This window comes from Meriones unguiculatus, chromosome 6 (assembly GCF_030254825.1).
Source record: "Meriones unguiculatus strain TT.TT164.6M chromosome 6, Bangor_MerUng_6.1, whole genome shotgun sequence".
In the NCBI taxonomy this organism is placed as follows: Eukaryota; Metazoa; Chordata; class Mammalia; order Rodentia; family Muridae; genus Meriones; species Meriones unguiculatus.
This window is the reverse complement of record NC_083354.1, coordinates 14786003-14799454: the sequence shown is the minus strand read 5'-3', so window position 1 is coordinate 14799454 and position 13452 is coordinate 14786003. Positions and strand designations below refer to the sequence as shown.

Below are 13452 nucleotides of genomic sequence, written 5' to 3'. Positions count from 1 at the left end.
AAACAACATTGTTTATCTGTGGTTTGTGGCACAGAATTCACAGAGCTGTATTTTAGATACATTTTTACAATTCTTTCCTCAGTCCAAACCCTTTTTCTCACCAGCCCCCATTCATTGTTGCTTTTGAAAGCTTCGTGGCCCCAAGCACTGGACATAATGGAGTCAGACCCAACAACGACACCGTGGTGTGTAAAACACTGAGTTACTATGGCAGATCTCTTACTGCAGCAACTAAGTCCTGAGTTGTTCCCACACTCCGGGACCCTGTGAAAACTAGAGCTCTGCCCAGGAGGTTGAGGGAGATGTGCCTCTGGATGAGGCACATGTGGACTTCCTAACTTGGACGCATGCTTAGAGGTAAGAACTCGTGATGGCTCTGGGGCCAGGAGGCTGGGGCCCTTGGCAGTGACTGGCTACGAGCTCCGCTTCCTTCATCGAGATTTTAGGTATCTGCTGAGGGCTCGACGTCCCACCTAGGGCCACAGCCTGGCAGAGGAGGCCGCGTCAAGGTAGTGGCAATAAGCTGTGGTAACTGTTTAGGATACAAAAGAAGGAATTCTGTGAATGGCTAGTGAGACAGCTTTGCATGGGAGCGGAAGTGAGGCTCCGGTTTGACCCAGAATAGGAAATTAGTAAAGCATGGAGAAGCCAAGAGCAGAGGTGGGAACAGGAAGGCCTTTCCTAGATCAACAGCCTTGGAGTCAGTCCTCCTGGGTGAGACATCATGTCCTGAGCACCTGAGAAGCCAGGTATTATTGAGGAGGGAGGTGCTAACCTCTGTCTCATTTTTTGCAGGGGTCTCCTAATCCAGAGGCCTCATGGTTTGAAGGGCAAAAACAACTGGGTGACCTGAGAACAGCAGAGTGCCCCTTCCATTTTTCCAACCCACTCAGTCACTGGAAGTACTTGACCACCTCATAGTTAAGGCTCAAATGGGTGCTAATTAGGAGACTGGATTTCTCTGTCTCTGTCTCTCTTTGTGTGTGTGTGTGTGTGTGTGTGTGTGTGTGTAAACTAGACAACAACAACCTCAGCAGGCGTTCCTCAGAAGACGTCCAGCCTGCTTTTTGAGACAGGGTCTCTCACAGCCTGGAGCACAGGGATTCAGGCAGGCTGCTGGAGTCAAGGACTGGCCTGCTCCCCAGAACTGGGATTATAAATGCACAGGCCTCCAAACCAGACATTTCACTGGCTTCTGGGCCCGTACTTACCAGGTCAGCATTCTAAACAGTGCAGACCAGCTCTCCAGGCTCACGGGAGGCCCTCTCCAGGGGAACTCCCTCCCCTTATCAAAGTTCTTGGTGCTCTGGCACCTGGGCCCCTTGGATTTCAACTGCAGAGTCCCTTGAAGGACTGGCTTTGGTCGGCTGCTGGCCAGTCTGCTGGGGCGGGGGCGGTGGGAAGCAGGCAGGACCGGAGCTAGCCGGGTCAGCGCCGACCTGGGCGGGGCCGACAGGTGGAGGCGGATCCGACCTGAGGACTCCCTGCCCGGCCCTGTCACCTGTGGGTTTGGCTCAGCTCTGGGGAAGGCACCAGCTCCTCCCTCTCTGGGAATCTGCGCATCCGTGGGGTGGGCTGGGGACAGCCGCACGTGCCCCCACCTTGGGTTCTGCTGGGAACCTGTTCCTGTATACATTGGGAGACTTGCAGGGTTTTTTGTCTGTTTCGGTTGGTTTGTTTTGGTTTGGTTTGTTTTGGTTCGGTTATAGGACTTGCCGACTACCTCAGCAGCAGGGGGAAGGACCCAGTGGAGGTGAGCTGCTGTTGCCGGTGACCACTGAAAGCAGACACAGGACTGAGGAAAGAAAGCTCCTGCTCCCCACGGGCTGGCCAACACAGCCCTAAGGAAGACCTGCTCAATCAAGACTCCGGTCTCTTGTAAGTTCGGACTGCGGAGCGGCTGAAGCCTAAGGGGCGGCAGGGGATGCCTGTTTTAAGAAAACTGGGTAAAGTTACCTACTCGCAAGACTCCCTCCCGGGCAGTGGCTCCTGCCCAGCAGCCCTAGCTGCCTTCAGCTCATTTGTGTACAATTAACAATGGTCTGCACAGAGCCTGGCTCTGCCTTGAATTCTTTCTTCCTCCTCCTGGAGGTCGCCTGTCCTAGGAGTTCAAGGTCAGCTCTTGGACACTTTTTCAACTGATGCAAATATTAGAATCCTTCATCTCCCTTTCTGTCTGGCCTCTGCCCCTTCCCCGTTCACATGTAGGGTTTTCTCTTTCTCTACCTTCCTTAACTTTTTTCCCCCACCTTTAAGTTGAAATTTTTCCCCCTACACAATATTTTTATTAATTCTTTGGAAATGTTATATATACATACAATGTATTTGGATCACATTCCCTACCACCCCTTACCCTGACGTCACCCAAATCCACTCTACCGCGGCACTCCCCCTTCCCTACTTCAGGTTTGGTTTTGGTTTGGTAATAATCCACAAAGTCCAATTTGCGCCGTCCACATAGGCCTGTGTGGGCTCCCCCACTGAAGCGCGGTCTCTCTAGCAGGAACCACACCCTTAAAACTGCCCCTCCCTGGCCCTGAAGTCATCACTGTTGTCAGTTCCTCATCGAGGGGTGGGGGCTGGCGGCTGGCGAGGTGAGGCCCTCCTCCCACCTTCCAGGAATTTCAAGCACACTGGGGGAAAAAAGTGAGCTCTTTTCCTTAGCAAGTGCTTATGGATACTTGGAGCTGTGTCTTTCTTTCTTTCTTTCTTTCTTTCTTTCTTTCTTTCTTTCTTTCTTTCTTTCTTTCTTTCTTTCTTTCTTTCTTTCTTTCTTTCTTTCTTCCTTCCTTCCTTCCTTCCTTTCTTTCTTTCTTTCTTTCTTTCTCTCTTTCTCTCTTTCGCTCTTTCGCTCTTTCCTTCTTCATCACTTGTTCCTTCATTTCATTTAGTTCCTTCAATACTAATAGCCTCCAAAAGTGCACTCAAGAAGACACTAAGAAAGAAGTGAAGTCATCTTCCATGTGACACTGTAAAAGGGGACTGATATTGAAAACCACGCAAATTCATCTTCTGTGTGGTGTCCAGTACTGCTGCTTCTCTGGGAAACAGATATTTGACAATGGAACTTCTTTCTCAAGATAATGTCAGCTGCTGTGCTTAGCAATATGTAGAGCAGATTGCACTGTCTCTCTCCAAGGGAAATTGGGGATTCTCTTGCCAGAGTCTCCCTGAGAAAGAGTGTGTTTAAGCTCTAAGATATTGTGAGGCACCTTTGAAAGTATTGGTATCAGGACATCCCAGGGTTTCAAAGCTGTTGCAGTCAGGAATACTAACAGCTTGATAAATTTGCTTATTTCTGATAATAATAATAATAATAATAATAATAATAATAGTGTTTACAATCAATCACTCATAGTGGCAGCCCCTGTAACCACTCTGTCAGCACATTGTAGGTGGGACTTCTCTGGATCATTTTTTTTTTTTTTTAAGATGTGGTTATTTTTTTACTGGTTATTAAGATTTCTGGACCCTGCTCTCCACTAGGCAGAATCAGAGGCCAGAGGTTACGGCGGGAACTTGGCGGAAAGAGTTGAACTGTGTTCCAAGTTCTAGATACAGATCAATCTTGAAGACCCACTGAGCCCTTTTCTATATTGATTTTGAGGTCTCCAAAAGTCCTTAACTTGTGTGTGAGTGTGATTGTGTGTGTGTTTGTGTTCTCTCTTAAGTTTCAGAGTAAGGACTTCTCTGGAAGAGCATTTGAATTCTTAGCGTACTGATGCTTGTGTCCAGGGCTGGGGAGCATTGCTCTGCAGAATTTGGACTGTGGACTTTCCTCCAGGTTCCAGAAGGTATTTTGGCACGCTGGACATCTTGACAGTTGACTAAGGCCATGGGTTTCAGGACTGAGGAGACCTTAGACAAATCACTTTTTCTCTTCATGTCTCATTTTGTCCTACCTCAGAGGATAATCCACTAGAGTGTTGTGCAGATTACTGAAGAGGTATGAAACATGAACTGTACAGGGCCTGTGGTCAGTGGTCATTCAACAAAGAGCAACACTTTCTTCAATGTCCATTTTCCTATGATTTTTTTTTTAAATTCTTCGTGATTTTTTGGTTTCACACAAAGTCTCCTGCAGCCCAGACTAACCTCAAATTCTCTTGGTTGCTGAGGGTGACCTTGAACTCCTAATTCTTCTATTACCATTTTTTTCTTTTATTGAGATACGGTTTATCCCGAAATAAATATCAAGTCCTACACGTAGGTGTCCAACATTTAAACAAGTACAGGATGAAGAATATATTGAGCCTGTTGCCGAATGAGTTGCCTAGACGTGAGCTGTGAGACCAGAGAGCACGTGTGAGCTCAGTGGGCTTTATGCCACATCAGAGCGCGCAGCCGCAGGTATTTCCTCCATCTGCCCTTTGCTCTGGGCGCACACCTCAGAGTTGCATTCTTAGGGTGAATATTCACCCACCGACCTGTGTAGGGAAGATGGAGAACAGGCAGGCGAGTCTCAAAGCCCTTCATGCTTGTTTGGAGTGAACACAAACTCCTTGGCCTTCCTTCCGAGCATTTTCTCTGTTGACTCCAGGTAGACCTTGCCAAGTTATTTCACCTCTGGGCTTTGCTGTCCTCAAAACTAACATGGGGAGTCTCTCTGCTTTTGAATCCTTCCTTTCAGGGTATTTCCTTCCTGGAGGTGTAGGAAGACTAAGCTGTGTCCCCGGCGCTTTCCTGTGGGGTGTCCTCAATTGGTGTCCTGCCCTACGACCCTCGCCTTGATTAGACACAGGGAAACACTGAACTGTGTTTCCATCAGGCCAGGACTCATGATTCCTCTGCACATCATACAAGCAGAGCACGGCTGACTGGAGAGGCAGCTCAGTGGTCAAGAATACTTACTGCTCTTCCAGAGGATCATAGTTCCGTTCCCAGCACACAATGCAAACAGCTCATAACTGCCAACAACACCCACTCCAGCGGAGCCCACACTCTCCTCAGGCCTTCAGGGACATTCATACACACATGGCATACATACATACACACACATACATATAACATATAAAATATATTTTAAAAGCAAACCAAGAATATGTTATCTGGCATAATTTGGAATAAATTCTAAGATTATGTTTATTCCTATTGCTACTGTGCTTGTTCTCCAAAAACTACGGGCTGGGCTCTAATCAAGGTGTGCCTTTAGTCTGAGAAGGGGAAAAGGTCTACCACTCTGCACATGTTCTCTTATCAGAAAAGAAATCAAGCCGGTTGGCGGTGGCACAGACCTTTAATCCCAGCGCTTGGGAGGCAGGGGCAGTCAGATCTCTAAGTTCAAGGCCAGCCTGGTTTACACAGTGAGTTTCAGGACAGACAAGGTTACACAGAGAAACCCTGTGTCAAAAAACCAAAAGAAAAAGAAAAGAAAGAAGAGAAAGAAAGGAAGAAAGAAAGAAAGAAAAGAAATCTGCATTCCTATAAGAGCCTGATGATATCTCTAGTCCAAGCAGCATTCATTGCTTCCTTTTGAGCAATTAAAAAAAAAATAATGCAAAAAAAAAAAAAAAAGTAATGCAAGAGGTATTGGGGATAGATTCATCATTTTGGAGCACAAAATGCTAACTGAACATTCTGAGAAGGAACTCTGACAGAATGTTGCCCTCTTGATTTTTAAATACAGAAGTCTTTTCCTTTGAATTCAAACTCCAGTCTGCCTTAGTTCCCTCTCTCCCAAATGTTGTGCAAGCTGACTGAATAAATGAATACCTTGAGTTGCCCCTTTCTTCCTCTTACAACTACATGACTTCAAAGGAAAGAGTTTTGTTTCAATGCCCCAAAAGGCTTGGAAAAATTCTACCTACCACCAGGAGATAGAAAAGAGGATTCAATTGTTATATTTTTGTTCTTTGTAGAGAACAATTGTTCTGCAGGTCCAGACTAGCCCTATTGGTTGCTGAAAGCCTAGGTCAGGCCAGGTGTTCATTCACATCAGACCATGATGATAGGGCATAAGAAATTAGGTGCAAATTATTCTTTTAGGGTATCCATCCCCTTTGTTCATTTACTTCCACTTAATCAATTGACTTGGACATTTGTTTATTGTACTGATATACATAAGGTAAAGCCAGAATCAAGCTGAGATTGAGCCAAGCTGCTTAGCTCAAGTGTAAATGTACCCAGAGCCGGAGTCAACATTCCTGGATGTTCGTCCTACGATGTTACATCCAGGAAACGTTCATTTGAACAGAGCTCCAAGGTGATGCTGTTATCTCAGAAATGGTCGTTTTGTGCACGTGGTGCACTTGCCAGTGTGTGCACGGGTTCATGTGTGTACAGGTGTGCATTTACCTAGGTGGAGATCAGTATCAGGGGTCTTCCCTGATTGCTCTTCACTTTATTCTCACTGAACCTGGAGCTGGCTAATAAGACTACGCTGGACAGCCAGAGAGCCTTGAGGATCTGTCTGCTTCTGCCTCTCCAGGTCTGGGAATATCAGCATGCTACCTGCCCACCTTAAAAAAAAAAATGGTTTCCAGAAACCAAACTCAGATCTCTGTGCTAGCATGGTAAATAGATACGTTACCAAATGAGTCATGTCGGTAGCTCTCCTTCTCCTCTTCCTCCTCTTTTCTAGTGTATCTGTGTCTGTGTGTTGTATATATGTGTGTATCATGCAGGTGTGCAGACGTGTGTAGAGCCCAGAAATCAACATCAGGTGTCTTTTATCTTTCTTGCCCCATCTTACATTCTGAGGCAGGGTTTTCAATGGAAACCAGACCTCACTAATTATCTAGTCCAGCTGGACAGGTTTTCCTTAATTCAGTGCTTTTTTTTTTATAATTTATTTAACTTTATTCTTTTTGTGCATTGGTGTGAAGGTGTCAGAATTCGTGGAAATGGAGTTACAGATAGTTATGAGCTGCCATGTGGGTGCTGGGAATTGAACCCGGGTCCTTTGGAAGAGCAGACAGTGCTCTGAACCACTGAGCCATCTCTCCAGCCCCAATTCAGTGCTTTTTAAAAATATTTTTAATACCAACGAAAGTCTTATCTAAACCAGTTTTCTCTGAGCACTTAGAGATGAAAGTCCTTAGGTTTCAAGAATTACTGTAGAGGAATGAGTTCCGGACTAGGAAGGCGGGTCTCAGTTTAGTGTTGTAGGTGACGATTAATATTTACTATTGGTTTATCTTTTTTTATAAATATATATATTTTTTATTTATTACAATTTATTCATTTTGGATCCCAGCTGTAGCCACACCTTCATCCCTCCCAATCCTGCCCACACTCCCTCCCTTACCTCCTCCCATGCCTCATCCCAAATCCACTGATAGTGGAGGACATCCTCCCGTTCCATCTAGCCCCAGTCAATCAAGTCTCATCAGGACTGTCTTTCATAGTCTTCCTCTGTGGTAAGGCTTCCTGGGTAAGGCTGCTCCCCCGACAGAGGGACAGTGGAAGGTGATCAAAGAGCCAGCTACTGAGTTCATGTCAGAGACAGTCACTGTTCCCCTTACTAAGAAGCCCATTTGGAGACTGAGCTGCCATGGGCTACATCTGTGCAGGGGTTCTAGGTTATCTCCATGAATGGTCCTTGGTTGGAGTATCAGTCTCAGAAAAGACTCTAGGCCCATATTTTTTGGTTCGGTTGCTCTCCTTGTGGAGCTCCTGTTCCCTCCAGGTCTTTCTTTTCTTTCTTTTTTTTTATTTTTTATTAATTACACTTTATTCATTTTGTATCCCCCCATAAGCCCCTCTCTCCTCCCCTGCCGATCCCACCTTTCCTCCCCTTTCTGCATGCATGCCACTCCCCAAGTCCACTGATAGGGGAGGTTCTCCTCTCCTTGGTTTATCTTTTATTAAAGCTACTTAATCCTAAATAGCTGTATAACCAAATCACCACACAGAGACTATGATTTATTAAATTAACCTAGAACACAATGCTGGACAATAGTTACTCCAAGCCCTCATAGTTTCCTAACATTTAGATTTCCCATATTATACTTGCTTTTAGTGAAATCTTAGGTCTGGTTCATTCTCCACGTTATTCCAATACCTCTCCTCCAGCCTTACTCTCCCAGCTCTCCTCTGCCCTTCTGTCCTCCTCTGCTTCCCACATCTTCCTGTCCTCTGGCTCCTCCCTCTTTTCCTGCTTCCTTTCCATTGCTCAACATTGTGGCTGGTTGTTTTAGTTTGGCATGTTTACACAAAGTTGAGACAGGTGATGCTTAGAATAAGTATCACAATGCAGTGTCCAGATAGAAACCAGAGAGTGGGGAAGAGAAATCAGCATTTGAATGAACGAGGGTAAGGTGTATACATTTCAAAAGAACATTATACCAACAGCTTAGTCATCAACCATTTTATTAGATTGAGCCATATTTTCTCTCAACTCTGGATATAAATTCCCAGCCAAGTATTTCAGTATTTGATCTGCCCACCCACCTGGAGAATCCTCCTGACTCCCCATCCAGGAAGGGTGAATTCAGCCTGTGTCCAGCTCCCCAATGTGTCTTTTGGAAACCAGACCTTATCCCTCACTGTCCACAGGTCCATGACCTGTAGGTGTCTAGGGGGCGAGGGAGGCTTCCTCTCAGTGTTTGGTAGAACCACAGAGTCAGGTACTTCGTAACAGGGCACTGGTGTGAATCACCTCCCGCTTTCCACATGACTGTAGAGTCCAAATATCTTTATATTTTGTGACTCACTTTGTAGGTTTCCCCTCTTTCAGCTGAGAGAAACTTTCAGTAATTCTCCACGCCTGCTTCCAAGAAACACGGCATGTTACAAGGTTAGTCATTATTTCAGAGTTCGGAGGGAACTCTCTCCCTCACTGGGTGCTTCTCATCTTCCCATTTACTTATGTAGCTTAAGAGAAACAAAGACTGCTTCACCCGGCAGCCTACCATGCCCTGGGTGCAGAGGTGATGGGTGGCTTGTCCTGTGGTCCTGGAAGGGCACGATTTGGAGAATTCTGTTTACCTGCACTTCAGTTTTCTATTGAACAGAACTCTGACAGAGAAAGCTTCAGCCTTTTTAGAAATTTTATTATTTTTTCTTCTTTTTTTTCCAGTGAGAGAAAGCAAGTCAGAATGACCCTTGAATTGCTAATGTCTGTCACTTGGAGAAGGAGCAAATTATTTTCTGGCCTCTGTGTTGCTGTGTATAGAACATGTGTTCTGAGTAGCTGCCTTTTTTTCACTGCCTCTTTTGCCAGCTGAGGTGCAACATAAACTATTTTAATTAATACCGTGTCACCAAAAGGGATTGAGGTAGCCAATTGAATTCTGCCAAGATAGAGTCTTTTGATGAAAACATATCTTTATTGATTGAGGATGAAAAAAAAAATCATTCTTAAAATGAAATCCAGAGGAAAAAAAATCACGTCCCTCAGAGAAAATTTCTGAGTGGCAGGCCAAGATTAACATCATAAAATTGAATTTGTGCTTCAAGCCTTTGATGTAATCAGCAGCTGGGAGATGGTGCTGCCCTAGCTGTGTGCCCTCCGATTATTGTGGAGAATGAAATAAGGGTTTCTGGTGTCCCTCCTCCAAGAAATACAAACAAGGTATTACCAGGTAGTTTCTTGCTAGTTAAAATGGGTTGGATCGATTCTAGGCCTCTTAGGCCCTCATTGGCCCATGAACTGTAGGAGTTGAGCATTTATTCATGCCCCAGGGACAGAATTTGTGGCTGTTGCTGCAGAGTGACTTCTTTGGTCAGTGGGAACCAAGTGGAGCAGAGCAAAGGGGGTCCTCTTTGCTGGGGACTGCTTTGGAATGGGAAGTGGCTGGGGAAGGTTAGAAAGCAAACTGGGAACTCATAACTGGAGGACATGTTCTTTCGTAAAAGTCATCTCCGAGGTGTGATCTTAGGATGCATGGCCACTTCGTGTTTTCTCCTGTTTTTGATTAGTCCTGGCACTCTGAAAAAAACCACTGCCCACACCTTTGACGCTGAGTGAGTAATTAAATGGCTTTTTAAGTTAAGTAGCAAAGCATGTCTTGGGAGACTCACCCTCAGACTGAACACTGGCTTGACCCTCAGTCACCCTGTGGCTGTGCTCAAGCTGTAGTTGTTTTGTGCAGGCTTGCTCGTGTGGACTATAAACAAGAGAAGACATTATCCTAACCCTCACTCTAAGCCCCTTTGAGAAGTAGGATGGGCTTTGAGGTCAGACAGACATAGGATATAATTATTCCTCACCAAGGAACTCAGCTTTGGCAAGCCTCTTTTTTTTTTTTTTTTTCTTAAGGTTAAATACTAAATAGCAGGTGTGCAGATGAAATGGGAAAGGTGGGAAATGCCCCAGTCTGTTGTTGAGGTGTTAGCCAGCCTTCGGTAAGCATGTGTCCCTGGGTTCCTTATGACTGAGAAGGAGAGAAAAAGCCAGGTGAAGGAGAGAAAACACCAGCTGGAATCTGGATGCATTCTCAAAGAAGGAGTAATGAGAAGGGTCAAGGCAAAGGAGATTCCATGTCATAGATGACATAAGGCATGCAGAAAGGAAATAGATCTGCCTGGCTTCTGACAGAAATCAGGCAGCAGACCTGAGTTCAATCCCCAGGACTTGCTTAGTGGAAGGAGAGAGCCGACTCTCACAAATTGTCATCTAACTTTGCATGTACGTGTACACACACGCACATACACACACACAGAGGAGAGAGAGATCAGAGATGTAATTTTTAAAAAGAGCCTAGTGTGGTCAGATGCACTTGTAACTTCCTCTGAGGAAAGCCTAGGGTTAGACCCTCAGCCAGATTAGCCTGTCAGTGAACCCTGTATCACCAGGCGACTTAGTCTCAAAGAAACAGGTCTATGGCAGCTGAGGAATGACATCTGAGGTTTTCCTCCGGCTTCAAGTCCCGTATCTCCACACTGACCACCCTCCCCCAAGCACCCTGGGCTTCTGTAGGTGTAAGCGTGCAAGGCAAGAGAGGGGCTTAAAGCAGTGGTTCTCAACCTGTGGATCATGACCCCCTTGGGGGGGGGTCAGCTAAGACCATCAGAAAACACAGATATTTATATCATGATTCATAACAGTAGCAAAATAACAGTTATGATGTGGCGATGAAATAATTTTATGGCTGGGGAGAACCCCAGCATGAGGAACCGTATTAACAGCTTTAGGTTGAGAACCACTGTCTTAAAGGCTCCCACGCAGCCTGGTCCTGTCCACCACACCAACAGAAAGTACCAAATTCACAGATGTAGGAGGCGTCCATAAACAGACTTGCTCCCCTAGAGATTCTGGCCTCTGCCTTCTCTGGAGAGAAGAGAAATAGATTCAGTGGCAGGGCACTCACATTCATTAATGGTTTGTGTAAACTTGGAGGGAAAAACAAAACAAAACAAACAAACAAACAAACAAACAAAAAAACAACCAAAACCATGATGCAGGAGTCAAGGCTAAGGGACAGCTGAGCCTTGGTAAAGCATGTTTGTCTAGGAAGAGCCAAGGAGTGAAAAACTAGATCCTGCCAACTTCAGGAAAGATGCCTGCTTCAGCGAGAGCCCTCCCTTCAGGCGCTCATGCCTGCTGACATCGCAACTGGCTCCTTGGCTGCGGTGGTGATTTCTAGAAGGCCGATAGATGCCTGCGCCTTATCAACCTGGGCTGGACCCAGTGGTGGAGGCAGGCACAGGCTTTGTTACAGCCAGAGGAGGTGGACGTGATTCTCAGCGGGTGTGTATGCTTTGGGCTTTGGACTTAGCTGTTATCCTCCTGTGGCAGCCCCCCCTCCCTCACCCAACCCCCCCCCCCCCCCGGTGCCACATTTGTTTCCCCACAGGCTCCTGCATTTGCTCAAACGTGGCGTCTGGCATCGAAGAAAGATGCAGCGTTCTCAGACTCAGGCAAGCCGTTGGAGGTTGATGAGTGTCTTAGTCCCTCTTGTGAAAATCCTTACAGTGTGGCGAAGTCTTACACGCTGAGGGTATTCAGTGGTTATTTTGAAACAAAGGCAAACAAATTAAGTGGGGCGTGAATCGTGTGGTAAACGATGTTGCTTTGCTCACTAAATGACATTAAGGGTCCAAAACAAAGGGTGCTGGGGCACATGGAATATCCTTTGTGTTGGGAGAAACTCAGCACCTTTCTTTCACTTTTTAAATGTAATGTGTGTATGGGTATATGCATGAAAGTGCAGGTTCCCAGAGAGTCCAGAAGAGGCCATTTACTAAATTATCGGCTGTGATCATAATTAGCTGTCTAACATAGGTACTGGGAATGGAACTCTGGTTATCTGCAAGAGCAGTTCTTGCTCTCACCCTCTGAGCCATCTCCTCAGCCCCTGCAGTGGGATTTTAAAGAGACAGAGAAAGCTCAAACAGTGGTCAAAGATTACTCACCCTTGTAATCCCAGCACTTGGGAAGTGGAGGCAGGAGGATCAGAAGTTCAGAGTTATCCTCAGGTAGCTGAAGGGCTAGCCTGAGTTATGAGACATGCTAGTCCTGAAGACCAAGTGAAATGGAAGGAAAAGGATCTCGCCATTACAGTGTACTGCAGCCATGTGTTCCAGTAGGACACAACAAACATATATGTTAGTGGATGTTGTTATACTGTGCATTTTCAATAATAAAACCAGCATATGCAATGTCACGATTCTGTGCACATTCATGATTCCTAAGGATATGCTTATGTAATGCGATTTATTCTGTTTTTCCCCCCACAAATTAATTTTTTTTTTCACATAGAGATGTGGAGTTGAGGGAGCACTGACATGGTGTTGGCTCCACTTTGGTGACAAGCAGGAACATGTGGGAGGAAGGGAGCCCATTGCCAAACAGGAACCGGAGGTTTATTCTTACACAGATTAATATTTTCCATGTGTTAACCTAAGCAAACATACTAGGCAAATTCTTTTCCATAGTGTTCTTGAATATGAGAAAAACATATGACTCAATTCTGTAATAGGTTTGTAGAATTCACAGGCACAAAAACAACTGCTCTGCCAACCACACGGATTCATATTTAAAGTTAACCGCAGGGAGAGTCTGGTAAAGACGTTGAGAGTTTGTTTTTCCCGTTTCCCTAACCCAGCAGGCTCCCAGTAAGTATTTGTTTGATTTAATTGAGAATGGCCATAGGGATGGAGAGACAGCTCAGCGTTTGAAAGCATGTGTTGTTCTCCCAGAGAACCTAGGTTTGGTTCCAGCACCCTGATCCATTGGAGTCCAGCAACCTGAAACTTCAACTGAGGATCTGAACCTCTCCAGGTCTCTGTGGGGTATCCCCCTGACACACACATAATTAAAAAAAAACAAAAACAAACAAACAAAAAACATAATGAAATAGACCTTTTAAAAATAGACTAAAGCATGCTATATGGTTTTAGGTTTAAAAATTGCTTTAAGAATAAATATTTGGGTAGTTAAGTGTAGCCCAATCGAAAACAAAACAGCAGCAGCAACAAACCTAGAAAACACTAAAATCCTTTAAGGTCCAATGCTAAGGTTTTTAATACGGGGACAATAGTTCTTTGAATTGTTCCCAGGCTGAATAG

At 45.3% G+C, this 13452-nt stretch overlaps 1 protein-coding gene across 2 annotated transcripts in view; it reads left to right on the top strand.

Annotated features, from left to right (window-relative positions):
- Positions 1-1496: 1496 nt before the first annotated feature.
- Wdr72 (WD repeat domain 72) overlaps positions 1497-13452 on the top strand; it is a 176242-nt gene continuing 164286 nt past the window's right edge. For both annotated transcript variants that reach the window (XM_060384761.1, XM_060384760.1), the window contains exon 1: positions 1497-1878. The gene's annotated coding sequence lies outside the window, so the exon portion shown is untranslated. The remainder of the gene's footprint in view (positions 1879-13452) is intronic.